The following is a 12,431-nucleotide window of genomic DNA, read 5'->3' on the forward strand; positions in this document are numbered from 1 at the left end:
ATCTGTTACATGTGGTTTTCTCTCTCTCTCTCTCTGTTCCTCTATTCACAGTGAAATTGTATGGCATTTTTCTCTCTTTATGATTTACTATCTATAGGTACATTACTTCTTTACATCAGCAAAAGCAACACTGAAGTGCAAAAATCAAAGAAGTTTGTAAAGTGCTTGGGTGTTTTTCAAAGCAATGATCATGAGTGCTGTATAAACAGGAGATTCTTGCCATGGAGCACTCAGCAGGTGGCACTGTAAAACTCTGTGGGTTCTTAGTGTGGGAGCAGTGTTTTTAAAGGCATTCTGTTTGTGTACTGGCTTGGAGGCAAGTTATATGTCGGGACCTGCTGCAAGTAGCAAGGAGCATTGGTCTCTGTCTAGCTCTCTCTCTAATGGGAGTTAATTCTCAGTTCAGATTTGCTTCTGGAGAACAGGACATGGGTGTTCAGTCACAGATTTCTGAAAAAAGGGACCGCCCACATGCTGTTCGTGACCAACGCTGTGGTTTTACAGCACCATGTCTCTGTGTAAATAAACAAGTCATGTTATGAAAATGCCCTGTCTCTGTCTCACTGATTTCTCCTCCAAAAGGAAACCTGCAGGAATCCACTGTCACAAGATAGAGGCATAACATTATTATAAAATCACCTGAGGACCTTCCGGAGCCCCTTCTGGAAAAGCTAGATGGAGAAAAAAAGTTCTCATTTCTTCTCCCTGCAATCCATCTGGAAAAAAAATTCCTTTGTCTTCCAGAGCACAAAAACCCAAACTTCTCTTTCTGCACCATCAGAAAGCATTTCCTGCTTTCTATTAAAAAGAGTGGCAAATTTAAACTCCCTAGAAGGCCCCCTCCAGCTTTCATCTTCCTTGCTCTCACAAAATGTCCCACCAGAAACATGTCCCAGGAAACAGCAATCAGCCAACATGAAAGAAGGCCAAGGCATTGGGGTTTGCCTTCTAGCCATGTCCAAAAGTGGGAAGATAAGCAAGCAAGCCTCTCTGTACTGATGCAACACAGTCAGAACCTAGATGGTCCTACAGGTCGAACCTCTGTAGTTCGGCACACTCATCTTCTGTGGCCCAGCAAACACTCTTATTTGCTGCTGGACCAGAGAGGTTCAACCTGTAGTATGATATGGTTGAAGTACGATGGTTTCCCACGCTGGCACAGAGATCTCCAAGCAGCCATTGGCTTCTGGAGCCTGGTGCACCATTCACAGAGCCTCAATTAATCATAGGGGCATCTCTTGGAGAAATACAGTCTGCACATTCATCCAGTCTTGCACTTACCGTTATGTCGTTGCACCACAACACGGGCCTAAACTACGACCTGAGCAGACTGCTCACAGCTAGTGCAGGACAAACGTGTTGCTCATGCAATCCCAGGTTCTCCCCACCCACTCCATACTGTGCTTTACCAACACGGCGACAGGAACCACGTTGCCCAGCTACACCATCTGCAGCTTGAAGAACTGGTACCCTGGCACATCTACTTCCCGGGCACCCCCCCAGTAGCGATGCAAGGCTATACCAGGCCTGTTCTGAGCCCCAAAGCATGTAGCCTTTAACAATACCATGAAGCGCCAAGAGGCCCAGCTGCTGCAGCTATGAAGTTCCTTATAAAGTTTCCTGGGACAAACACAGTGCCAATGGCAGGCCCTGTCCAGCAACTGTAACCAGGAGGCAGCATGAATCTGACCCAGGAAAGCACCATTCCACACTTTTGTCAGCAGGCCTGGTCTTTTTAGACTGGGGAGATGTACAAAGGGGGGGGTCCTGCCCTAGAAAAATCATAGTTCCTGGCATTTTGCCAAGCTTGGAATACCTGAGTTATCAGTATCATTGGCAGGAAGCATGAGCTAGTGGCTAGAGCACCAAGCTGGGACTCAGGCATGCAGTGTAGTATTCCCAGCTCTGCCACTAACCTGCTGTCCAATCTCCAGCTGGTCACTTCCCCTGTTTCCTCTCCCACCCTTTTCCACCTAGGTGCTGCCACAATAACTACGTGTAACAATAACAAACATGACACTAGATCTCTGCCGCCTGGGATACGGGATGGATGCCCCAGTCCCTCCCGCCTCCTGTCTGGCGAGCACACTCACCCACGACGGGGGGGGGTTGTTAAAGGCGAATGAGTCGGCCCTTTAAAATCAATGGGAACTTTGTCATTGACTTCCCCAGCATCAGCCCTAGACGCTCAAGAGGCAGATGCTGAGGGAACCCACTGATGAATTATATACACCCTTTTGCATGGTATCAAACACCTGAGTCTAAAGGGCCTAAAACTGACAGCTGCAAGGCACATGGAAGTTCCCACTGGATTGGCCCTGGCTTCCTCAGAGATCAGCTCTCCCCATGTGACCCCAACGGCCCAGAATGGCTACATCCCAGAGAACACAGAAAAGTGACCCCTCGGCAAAGGCTCACGAAAACAGGAGAGAAAACTTTCATAAGTGATCAGCTGTGGAACTCGCCACCACAAGACACTGTCCCATTCCTTGTGCTCCCCCATCTGTCAGTCTCCACCAGCCATCTCTTGCCCTAGAGATCCACTGTAAGCTCTTTGAGACAGGGATTGTCTTTTTGTTGCATCTGCATTTCACCTTGTATAACCGAGTCCTGGGTATGACTTAGGCTCCGAGCTTCCAGCGCAGTATATAGATAACACAGAAGGATGAGCTTAGAGAAACAGGCCTCACCATGCTCAGAATGAAGTGCAAAGCTTCATATTCCCCTTAATAATCATGTCATGCACATATCACACACACTAGATCATACAGCGCAATCACATGAACATGCAACACAGCCACTTGCAGACACACAATTACAAGACAACTTCTCCTACAGTCCAGGGGGTAGAAGGAAGGCTTTCTGTGCTAATTCTATTTCTGAGGACACCTGGGAAGTGCTCAGATGCTATTCAAATATTGGCCATAAAAACACCTAGATCTGGATTGTCAGTGTTGAGGAAGGATTAACATGGAGAAGAAAGTCAGACTCGTGTGTTTAACAGAGGCCTTTGCCCTTCAGCTACTCTCAATGGCAAATTTAAAAATATTCCACATCTATGGAAAGAAATAGGAAAAGAGTGAGCAAGAACCATCTACACTAGGAGTCCCCAGCTTTTGCCAGGACACGGCACACATCAACAAGACAAACAATTCCATGGCACACCCACTCTTTTCAGCTGAATTGATTGCTCATAAACATCACATTTACTACCGTGACAGTCTTAGTAGAGAAGTTTGCAACATGGGAGTGCCTACAACAAGCTAAGCAAGGATCAAATGCATGAATGTTTCAAATCCACCACAGAAAGCAACCACCACCTTAGACAGCGAGCACAGACATTTTCAAATCCTGCTCAGCGCCACGCCAGGGATGGATATTGAGCAAACGAGTAACCACTGAAAGCAGCTCCCCTCCCTGCCAGCCTGTTGGAGCCAGGATGCTGCTTTTAAGCCACATCCCTTCCCCAACAGGCTCCCCACACCTTCCCTCCCTCCCATTTGCCAACGCAGGGAGTGCAGATGGGCTCCCTGCCAGCTCGCTGGGGCCAGAAAGCAACATTTCAGCTGCCTCCTGACACGAATGGGGTCCTGTAGGGTCATCAATTCCCTCCCCCACAGGTAGCTCTGCAAAGAGCCACAGCGAGCAGAGCGACAAAATGTCACAGCATACTTGGACAGGTCTCATGGCGCTCCAGTGTGCCACAGCACACTGGTTGGAAAACACTGGACTAACACACATACGGGTACAAAACAAGAGCAGGTTGGGCCTGAAATGGAATGAGTTGGATTGGTGTCAGTCCAGTTCCTCAAGGGGCCCCATCACAACTCTATTCCAAGAGGTTCCTTTATCCCCCTCATCCCTATGCTTACGCATCTTCCAGCAGTGCATTTAATAACAGGACCAGTAGGTGGCTTGCATACTCCTTCCCCAAAGGGCATGGATCAGAGAGTTTTGGGGCGGTGTTGTTCTTAAAAACATCTACACTGCTCTGCATTTATGTCAGAGATGGCAGACTGCAGAAACGCACCGTGCAGGGGAAGAGTGCAAAGTTTGCGATGCTTCTTTGTTCCCATGGGAGTTTGTTCCATCCTTGTAGCTCGCCTCCGCTGCAGAGAAAACCAAAAACAGGCCATGGAGAACTACTCTGGAGGGGCCCCCTTACAAGCCAGTTGATGCACCATGCTGGAGAAGCTTGCGCCAGCCTGCACTGTTCCCTGAACTAGAAGCTGTTATACTCCAGGGCTCATTCTAGCAACTTTTACAGAAACTAAATTAGACTACAAGAAATAAGATTCACATCACAGCCTGCAATTCACCACCTGTGCTTCTCTCCAGAGCCTCCCTGCCAGCAACAGGAGCTGAGCAGCTCTATAAACCTCGGTGCATTTCAGCATTAAAGCAATAACCAAACCCGTGGGAACACCACACTGAGCCAGCACTCCGCAGATCAGCAAAGCACTGAACTCATCAAGACTCCACAAGCCCGACCAAGGCACCCAGAGCTTCCCCACACACCACACGGAGTCTTGCCATGAGACACAAGGCTAGGACAGGCAACTCAACACCTCACAGCCAAAGCCGCGAGAGTAGACCTCTGGATAGCCAGAAGCGTACTTCTCGGCAGGTGGGGAAAGGCTGCAGGGGAAGTAGAAGGGCAGTTTCAACCTCTTTCCCCACGGTGGTGCTGGGAAATCCCTTGCTTTGCCTCTATGTGCTAAATTATACAATAGGTCAGGCCTTACCGTTACATGCTCCAAGCATGGTGGCAGACCGCCACTCCCGAACACACACACAGTGATTAATCACTCCAGTTGCTAGGAAATGCAGGGCTCTCTTCCCTTTTCAGACAGCCTTGCAGATAGTTTGCTTTCTCCCCAGGCCAGTTTTGCAAACCTCAGCACCAGGTGGGAGGCGAAGATGGATTTCAAACATCGAGAGGTGCGCAGCAGACCCGCTGCTCCAGACCGAAAAAAACCCAGAGCCTTCAAACAAAGCACATGGAAACTGGACCCACCCAGACACACCCTGGTGCCGTTTCCTATTGATAAGGGCAAACCCTAGAATCAGGCGAGCCCAGTGTCCCTTTCAAAACATCCCCAACCTCCTCTGCAAACACTCCTGAGTTACAGAGTGTATTTTTCGGTTATAGGACTATAGACACACAGGCTGACTTGCTGCCCTTTTGATCCCACTCTCCAAGGTGACTAGCCCACAGCGCACACGCTGATCACTAATACACCAGGCACTGCTACAGAAAGGCCTCAGACAGCAGCAACCATGTTCACATACCACAGCAATGATTATGGGGAAAATAGAGAGGCAGAGCATGTCTGTTCCGATACTACAATCAATTAAATAATAGTAAAGTAGAACAGCTCCACATATACATGTAGGTGTGCACCAGAGTTCCCTCTAATTTTTTTCCAACCATTTTGTTATGTGCACCAGCAGAAACACAGGCTGCCGGTTGTGGGAGCTTTGCAAACCAGCTGGGCAGCACCTAAATCTCTCCTGGGTGGCCACCCGAGTGCTCAGTTTACAGGGAACACTGGTGTGCACATACAGAGTGAGGTGTAAATGCACTAGCGTGACCATAGCTATTTGTAACAAACCATCCAACACATGAATTAACCCAATATGTTGGGAAAGAATCAACACGTAAAGGGAAAAATCATGTCTCACTGATCTATCAGAATTCTTTGAAGGGGCTGACCAGGGTGATCAATTGGATTTAGGGTACTTGGACTTCAAGAAAGTCTCTGACAAGGTCCCTCATGAAAGGCTCTTAAATTAAGAAAGCAGTTATCGGATTAGAGGGAAGATCCTTGGCAGCTCAGAAGCAAAGGTTGAGAATAAATGGTTAATTCTCTCAGAGGCAAATAGCAGGGTCCCTCATGAATCTGTACTGGGACCAGTGCTGTTCCACATATGCCATAAATTATCTGGAAAAGGTGGTCACAGAGTTTGCAGATTACACAAAATTACTTCAAATTGTTAAATCCAAAACTGACTGTGAGGAGTTACAAAAGAATCTCACAAAACCAGATGACAGGACAACAAAAATGGCATATGAAATTCAATGCTGATAAATGAAAGGAATGCACACTGCAACACATTATTCCAACTATCCGCAGAAAATTATGGGGTCTAACCTGGCTGTTACCAAACAAGACAAAGATCTTGAAACCATTGTGGATAATTCTCTGAAAACATCCACTCACTGTACAGCAGAAGTCAGAAAAGTTAACAGAATGTTACCTGTCATTAGGCAATGGATAAATAGTAAGACGGAAAATATCATATTGCCTCTACGTAAATCCAGGGTACATCCACAAAGTGAATACTGCATGCAGGTCTGGTCACCCCATCTCAAAAAAGATACCTTAGAATTCAAAGAAGCACAGAGAATAGCAACAAAAGTGATCAGGTCTAGGAAACAACTTCCATAGAAAAATGAATGGAACTGTTCATCTTACAAGACAGACAACTACACAGAGGGATGTGATAGACATCAATAAAATCATCACTGAGATGGGGAAAACATGTTATTTGCACCTTCACTTAACACAAGAAGCCAGGGTCACCCAATTAAATTGGTTGGCAGCAGGTTTAAAATAAACACAAGTGTTTCTTTGCCCAGCACATGCCCTCTGGAACTCATTGCCAGGGGATTTTGTGAAGGCTAAAAGTATAACTGGGTTCAAAAAATTATTGGGTAAGTTCATGGAGGACTGGTCCACCAATGGCTGTTAGCCAAGAGCCAACGTCTGCAACCGAAATAGCAAGAAGAGCCATTCTTTCAAATTCAGTTACAAAATCAGTACTTCGAGAGTCACAACGCATGTGAACATGAGATGGTAACTTAACATATAACACCGAACCGCACTTTTTGTCACTCCTATTTTAAGAGCAGCGTGCACACAATCATTGGTAGTGCTTAGAAAGTTTCTTTCCCCCCAGGACTGGAGGAAATGAGGACAAGGAAAACGCTGTGCCTGGGGATAGGCAATGCTCACACCAACCCCCCCACACACACACACCATTCCCTGGCTCTGCTCCCTTGGCCCCCAAACCCACCTCCATCTCCAGGCTTTACCCACCTGAAACCCCAAATCCGCCCTCCCACCATCCATCGCGCAAACCCACCACCCTGTCCCCAGGATTAACTCCTCTCAGTCCCAAAATCAGCCCTTCATCCCTAAGATTAACCCACTTCAGCCCCAAACCGGATCCCGGGAACTAATCAATCTATTTTTTTAACCCATCCAAGTGCAGAATAAATTTTGTTATGTGTGCCTGCAATTCAATCCACTCAGCCAGAGTCCTAAGCATGGAAGTCCAGGCCAAATGGCTCTGCTTGCAGGATCAGGACCTTAGTGGTCCTATTCTAACTGTTTTTTAGTTTGACGGGCTGATGCTCTAGAAATAAAGTGAACAACTGCTGGTATATACAGATTGAACCTCTCCAGTCTGGCACCCTTGAGACCTGGCCAGTGCCAGACAAAGGAATTTGCCAAACCACAGGAGGTCAGTGTTGTCAGCGTTGTCTAGCAGCATTACCAACACTTCCACTGCTTACTGGGCTCTTAGTAAGGGTAAATTACAGTTAAATAACAGCACAGAACATGGACAGCCAGGACTGGTAGCTGGAAACAAACTTCATGAGACTGCAGGAAACTTGGCCATATTAATGGTCATCTGGCTAACTAAAATCACGCTGGATCATGAATGTTCCCAGACAAGAGAGTACCAGACTAGAGAGGTTTCCTGTACTAGATCTGTCCACCAGACAGATCCAGGATCCATAAACAGAAGGCCAAGGAGAACTACTAAGCACCAATCTTTCCACACAGCCCCTGGCCAAGCCCCCACATACAGGAGTACTGTGGCATGAAGTCAAATAAACATGGCAGAGGAAATTAAAAGAAGGCCAAAAAACAAAAAAGCGAACCATCCGTTTAACTCTCTCCAAGAAAGTCACCAGGCCCTCAGAGAGGCAAGAAGCAACCCCCAGTAACTGCCCACAACACAAGGAGAAAGCCCCTAGGTCACATGAAGAATCAGCTGTACTGAAAAAGAAACAATAATAAACATTTTTTTAAAAGGGAAATTTCCCCATCATCCGACTTGCTGAGGTTCAGTGGAATCAGGAAATGAGCTGTAGGGCTGTTGCAATCCTTCCTGCTTTGCAATTAATTAATCAGGAGGTTGTAGTTGCACCCAATCTGAATTTGGCACAATGTGTTCTCACTGCTAAAGCACGCAAGAATGGAAACCAGGCATCCCTGCATTTTACTCTGGGCACTAACACAATGAATTGCTTATTGAGTGACCAGTTTGACATGTATTTTGTGGAGTCATTTACACCAGCGCATCACAGATATAAAAACCACACTGAATCAGAAGGGTAGCATTCTATCTACATCCTCTGCACCCTGACGTAAATGGCAAGGTGCAGGGCCACAGCAAATATGGATTCCGTGCCTCAGTTTCCCATTTAACAACTCTTGGAATCAACAAGATTTGATGCAAGAGAAAGGGTCTCACACTAATGGATCCTAAAGCAGGACTGGGGCCTTCTACTTCAACTAGCTAGTTGCGGTCTGCAAAATGTTTTGAAAACTCAATAAAACTATAAGCAGGTTAAGGCTGATGTTGCATCTTCCTTTGCCTCCAGAAAGTGCTTGCAGCTAACCTAATCGGAACAACAGTAGTACTGGAATATCAGTGCCAAGTTATAATTAAGAACACTCTCAAATACAGTCTTTTTAAAAAACAGTTCTCATACAGCTCCTTCCCCTAAGTCTAATTTATTTTGCACATCAAAGGCTCTAATCCTGAGACTGGCACAGGCACCCCTCACCTCCCGCAGCATCAGGGCCTCAGATTATAAACACAGCACCAAACATGGACATTCAACCCTTTCACAGCACATCATAAAACTCCGAACCTGTTTGTAGAGTGTAAAAAGCACTGCGGCATCCACACTGTGCCCACTGCCAGCAGGATTCCAGGATGAGCCTTATCATTTTCAGTCCAAAAACAACAAGAAGTCCTGTGGCACTTTACAGACTAACAGATTTTTTTGGCGCATAAGCTTTTGTGGGCAAAGATGCATCTGAAAGAAGCAGGTCTTTGCCCATGGAAGCTTACGCTCCAGAAAAATCTGGTAGTATAAGGAGGCACAGGACTTCCCAGTGTGTTTGCGGTTACAGACGAACCCGGCGACCCTTCGGATATCCGTCACCACTGGCAGTCTAAACACCCCCCCCTGCACCCACGCACCACCCACGGAAAGAGTTTGCAAACACTTGTCAGTATCAATGCCAGCAGCAAGCGCTGTCAGGCAGGACTCGGACTTTACTTGCCATGCCCCAAGCACGGGGGAGGCCTTTCCCACCTCGATTACATTTTTAAAAGAAACCCCTGAGCGGTTATGCCCAGAAGGTGAAGGGAACAAGGGCAAAACAGCCCCGCTGCCTGGCGTCCGGCGAGCGGAGCAGCCCTGCCCGACACTCACACCAGCGCAGGCTTCTCACCGTAGCAAGTTACATAAGAGCCAAGAGACGGGCTTCTAATCCTGTTTTCTGCGCTGCTGGGAAAGCAGAGACACCCCCCACGGAAACACACCCACACCCCTCCTCCCGTGCTTCTCCACCTCCCCAGCCAGGGGATCGGCCACCCCCCGCAAAAATCTGCTGCGCTCAGCTCCGAGGCCCCGGGCTGGTACCGGGTCCCGAGTGGGAAGCCCAGGCGCCTACCCACGCGCGCCTGCCTCCCCGGGGTGGTACCAGGTCCCGAGTGGGAAGCCCAGCCCCGCCCCCCACGCGTACCCGACCCCCCCCCAGGGCAGGGAGCCCACCTGCCGCTCGCCCCGAGCCGAGCCGGGCCGGGCCGGGTGCGCTCCCAGCGGCACGCCCCGCGCCCCGGCCCGGCAGCAGCTCCGCCGCCGCACCCCCGCCGCACTTACCCTCCCGTGAAGGTCAGCGCCGGCCGCCCGCGCCGCCGACTGGGGCCAACTCGCTCCCGCTCCCGCTGCTGCTCCCCCGCCCTGGCCCCCTCCCCGCGGGGCGCTGCAGCCCGCCCGCCTGCCCGGCCCCAGCTGCACGCCGCGACCCCCCGGACCCCGGCCGCTGTCAGTCACCTTCCCGCCCGCTGCCTCCCCGCGCCCGACAGGGGGCAGCACGGCGCCACAGCACGGCGGCGCGGGGCGTGGCCGGGGAATTGTAGTTCTCGGCGCCGCGGAGCATGCCGGGGCTTGTAGTTCCCAGGGACGCACGTCCAGGCGGAGTTCTAGCTCCCGCTGCACGATAGGCTTCGCCCTTCCCTCGCCGCCCAGCCCCCGTTGCATGCTGGGAGTTGTAGTTTTCAACTTGATCCGTTGCTTGTTTGTTTCGTTCACTATACACATCCGTCCTCTCAATGTTTCATGGTTACTCTATTTTCCCTCAAACTGATTCTCACGAGGAAAGTAGTAAGAGGCATCTTTGTGTCCAGTGTTTGTACAGCGCCGAGCGCATTGGCGGGAACAGATCTGAGCAGGAGGGTCCTAGGTGCTACTGCAATATGACTGTTAACAATAAAGTAACAATAATATGATGTATGAAAGGACAGAAGGTTAACACTCCCCTTGATAATAATCAGTAGAGATGAGATAAGTAGCGAAGTGCTTCTGAAACAGTTCCTCACTTTAGACCTATTTTGGTATTTCACTCCATTCATCCCATCAAGTGAGTTTTACCCTCCAAAGTTTTACCCTCATGATCTAATAAATTTATTACTTTCTAAGGTGCCACAGTACTGCTTTTTATTCATGAGAAATGTAATAATCCACGCTAACTTGATGAGACTCATTAACACTGGTCCTACACTTGACAAGTACTTCTTTTCTTGTTCTTAGCTATACCCCTGCCTCTGTAATTTCCACTCCAACTCATCCAATGAAGTGGGTTTTGCCCTCAAAAACTTATGACCTAATAAATGTTAGTCTTTAAGGTGCCACAGGACTCCTTATTTGTTGCAGATACAAATTAGCGCAGTGGCCCCACCGAGACTTTTATGAGCAATGTAGTTATACCGACTTACCCGCCATGTAGACAGGAAGAGTTTCTCCTGTCACCAGAGGCAGATAAAGCTTTAAGGGGGGGGTCCTGGGCACAAAGAACATTTTGAGGGCCCAAGGGCAGCAGACCCATGGAGCCCATGGAGGGAGGGGCATACCATTCCATGTTTTAACATGCCGAAGGTACAAAGCAGCAACAGCATGGGTCCCAACCCATCATTCGGAGAAATCAAAGGGGTGTTGCCCCACCCTCACCACTAAAACAGCAAGAAATGCTGTTGCACATGATTGCTGTCTTGGACACAAAGCCCAAGCGCCAGAGGGAGCAGTGTGTTACCAGGAGCAGCTTGGTGCAGGCAATGGTGGAGTGCGGCAGCCTCTGAGACCAAGCCACTAGCAGCAGGAGCTGCACCAAAGGAGACATCCCTATTCAGATCCTTGCTGCCTGTGACTTTCCCACGGCTCATTGACACCTCTCAAACAGGGCAGGGCCTCGTCTCCCAGCAGAGCATGTCTGCAAGGAGCAAGAAGCTGGAATGGAGCCCCTGGACCTGTCTGCCACCAGCACTGACCATGACCTGTGAGGCAGAGACTCAGGTCAGAGCCTGCTGTCAGGCACCCAGGACAGTTGAAGGGCCCCACAGCAGCAATATTCCCTCTAATTTTTTTTTCCATCCATGTGTGAAATAAATTTTTCTATGTACACCCAGGCATGTGTGAATGTGTACCACCAGGAGGGGGGGGAAAAACTGGCTGTGGGTGCTCTGCTAATCAGCTGGGTGGCATTTGAATTTCCCCTGAGTGGCTGCACAAGCACACAGCTTACAGGAAACACTGCACAGAAGCCTAGGCTGCCTGGGCAGCTCTTACTAATGCCTGGCTCCAGCTTCTGGCCTCCTCAGGGCGTGGGCCCTCAGGAAGAAAAGAAAGAATGGGGGATAGGGTCACACTTCCATCACCAGCACCCTCCCCCCTTGATTTCTACCCAGTTTCCCCAGCTCCTGGAGGGGCTCCCAAATTGTTCGTGTCCCCCGAATCTCCTCCTCCCCAGTTGATCCTCCACTGTCTGTCACATAGCTACCGCTCCTCAGAAAGGTAAGACAAGGGTCCCAAGAGTGCCCTACTAGAGCAGTTCAACCTGTACCTCACCCACCTCTTCTCTCTTACTGTTAGCTTAACTACTAGCCTCCTAGAAAGCAATATAGCAGCATTCATATCACCATGAATATAAGGTACCTTACATAAGGCATTACCTACCCTACAGCTACCCCTTCTCTATTTGTCCTATAGGACAAAAGCCAGACATGGCAACACCTAGCGATAGGGTTGCATATTGGGGTAGGTCCCAATACCGCCAAACTATGGG

The 12,431-nt window shown here is 49.1% G+C and overlaps 1 protein-coding gene and 1 pseudogene across 6 annotated transcripts in view; one reads left to right on the forward strand and one right to left on the reverse strand.

Annotated features, from left to right (window-relative positions):
• TFEB (transcription factor EB) overlaps positions 1–10,110 on the reverse strand; it is a 60,902-nt gene extending 50,792 nt beyond the window's left edge. For 4 of the 6 annotated variants that reach the window (XR_012642604.1, XM_074977815.1, XM_074977814.1 and 1 more), the window contains exon 1: positions 9,974–10,110. The gene's annotated coding sequence lies outside the window, so the exon portion shown is untranslated. Of the gene's footprint in view, positions 1–9,865; positions 9,950–9,973 lie in introns of those variants that run through there. The other 2 variants (XM_074977812.1, XM_074977811.1) reach the window with 2 other exon arrangements.
• Positions 10,111–10,598: 488 nt separating this feature from the next.
• LOC142002076 (U6atac minor spliceosomal RNA) lies at positions 10,599–10,641 on the forward strand (annotated as a pseudogene).
• Positions 10,642–12,431: the final 1,790 nt, after the last annotated feature.

This window comes from Carettochelys insculpta, chromosome 26 (genome assembly GCF_033958435.1).
Source record: "Carettochelys insculpta isolate YL-2023 chromosome 26, ASM3395843v1, whole genome shotgun sequence".
Classification (NCBI taxonomy): Eukaryota; Metazoa; Chordata; order Testudines; family Carettochelyidae; genus Carettochelys; species Carettochelys insculpta.